The sequence below is a fragment of the Phoca vitulina genome, unplaced genomic scaffold (genome assembly GCF_004348235.1).
Source record: "Phoca vitulina isolate PV1807 unplaced genomic scaffold, GSC_HSeal_1.0 scaffold24, whole genome shotgun sequence".
NCBI lineage: Eukaryota > Metazoa > Chordata > Mammalia > Carnivora > Phocidae > Phoca > Phoca vitulina.
Genome location: NW_022589727.1, coordinates 26,425,775 through 26,428,400, shown reverse-complemented (window position 1 = coordinate 26,428,400; position 2,626 = coordinate 26,425,775).

Genomic DNA, 2,626 nt, shown 5'->3' with positions numbered 1-2,626 from the left:
AACAACCCACAGTCCTCCCAAGAAAAACCTCTCCTTAATCAGCTCTGAACACCTCTTTCCTCCTGGCCTACGATTAGATCCTGACCTTTGATAACTCAAGTCCTAAACAGATTCCAAGAGTGGTTCCTGTTAACCCCGGCTCTGAGTTGTGACCTCTTACCCTTGCTGAGGGCCGACTTGAACATCCCTGGCATTTCTTGGTGGAATTTTCTTTGTCTGTGGAATCTCCTTCTGTTGAGTGAGGGTTGGAGGCAGGGAAGTGTGGGTACAAGTACTTGGGCTTTGGAGTGAGGGCCAGCTTGAATCCTGACTCCTGTGCCTGATCCAGAAACATTTCTTAACCACCCAGCAAATGACCAACTTGCCACAGTTACTCATTCCTTTTGAAATACTGAGTTTCCCCTGCATTACATTTTGTTTCATATCATTTTAAAGAATTTTCCGTTTGTCTCTGCAACTCTCGGAGCTGAAAAATATATTCTTGAATATGAAGTGTTCCTATGAATATATTCTTAATATTCAAGAATACATTCCTCATGAATATTTTTTCTTGTAAGTTCTTAAAAACTGATTCTCCTTATAAATATATTCATGAAAAATATATTTGTTAATAGACTCTTGAATATTCAGAATCCTTACATATTCTTATGAATAAATATATTAATGAATAATATATTCCTAAAAACTCTCCCTTCAAAAATATACTCTGGCTCTATTCTGGCCCAGTCTCCGTCCCTCCCTGCCCTCCGGTGTGTATCTGCAGCAGAAGCCTGGGACAGCCACAGTCCTGAAGATAACAGCTGTGAAGACAGCCCGAACCGAGCCGCTAACACTCCAGAGTTACACAAGCGGACTTGCTGACTGAGCGCTCCTCTGAATTGCCGATCGCAACTTGATTTCTCAGTGAGATCACCTGCTCCCCAGGCTTTGCACCAGAGATCCCTTTCAGGCAGAGGATGGGTTAAAACACAGCCCAGCTGCCACTGCCGAGTGCCGGAGCCCGATGCCCGCGTGCCAGGGCTGGGATGTGCAGGCGAGTCCCGAGGGCCTGCAGGGCCGCGGTGAAGACTCAGCTCTTGAGTGATGTCAGCAGAGGACCACGGGCACATTGCATTGGGGCACGTCCCTTGGAGACCCCAGGGCATTGAGAGGCAAAGCTGCAACATCCCAATCACTGACAGAGTGGCCATGAGAATGATTCGGAGATGGAGAAAAGGGGAAAGAGTTGCAGGTTTAAAAAAAAAAAGTAAGAACCACCATTAAAAAGAAAAAGAAAAGCAAAAGGTGGGAGAAATGAGACTTCAGTTTGAAATACTGAGTTTTTCTCCAAATGGTTCTATCCCGTGGGATCAGACTCGTTGTGTCAGGTATTGCCTACAAGGCAACACCCATCATTTGCCCCTGGGCTTCAATTTGAAATTAGATTGTGTTCCTTTTGATGGAGGAATCTAGACATCCAGGCAAACTGATGCAGGAAGAACACAAAATGCTAAGGAATCCCAGGTTAAACCCAGATGTTCTCACCATGGATTTTTCACAGCTGTTGAACTGTGACTGATAGCAATTGTATTAAATACTCCTGGGGACTGTTTAGAAATGCAGGAGCCTGTATTTTACTGTGAAGTCCTGGGGCCTCAAAGGTCTTTTAGAAGGAAAAAAAAAATATCAAGAACTACTGGCTAGTATTAAGTCAGTTGCATTTAAAAGAATAAATAAATACAAAGTGCGTTTGCAGGATCTCTTCCCAAAGAGCCGAGTTGCTTCGGCAGCTAGTTGTGAATGAGTAGAGGGTGTGTGGCATATGCTTGCATGGAGGTGGCTGTTTGTCTAGACACTGTTCCATGATTTGGGGTTAGGATCTGCTCTGACAGTTTGCTTCAGGAGGCAGTGGAGAATTTGTTTTGTATTGTTTCTTGGTTTTTTTCAAGAAGCAATTCAAATTTCATTTGGCCTGGCCTCTCCAACAGAAAGAGTCAAATCAGTCAAAAATTAGTTTATTAAAGGAAAACTCACTCCGACGGGTTACTTGCTGTTGGTGATTGAATTTTTTTCTTTTATTTTTCAACCAATTTGCAAAGTTATCCTCCAGAACAACCAGCTTACTATTTCCCTCACTCTTTTTATTTATTTTTTTTAAGGATAGATTTGTTTTTCACATGCTGTTGTTAGTATTAGTTTGGAAACCTGCCCTTCCTTCACAGAGATTTACCCCAGTGCCTTTGGGCCTGAAAAGTTAAATCTGAGAGAAGAAACAATATCAGAGATACACCTCCATATTGATTCAAAAACTTTCTTCTAATGAATCAGCAAATTCACCTGAACAGATGTCCTCATCCTTGTCCATTTTGGAAATTATTAAATTCACCCATTCAACAAATATATATTGAGAGCCCACTATGTCCCAGGCTCTACTGGCATTTGGAATGCATCTGTGGACAAATAAATAAAAATCTCTGCTTTTGTGGACCTTAAATTCAAGGGGGGTAGAGACAGACAATAAACCAATAGCATAAAACTATGCAGATGAATAGGAGGGGATCAAGGGAGAAAAGTCTCGGGTCTGGTGTAATAGAAATATGATCTTGCTGGGACACAGATCTTATAGACAATATGGTCAGGTGGTATG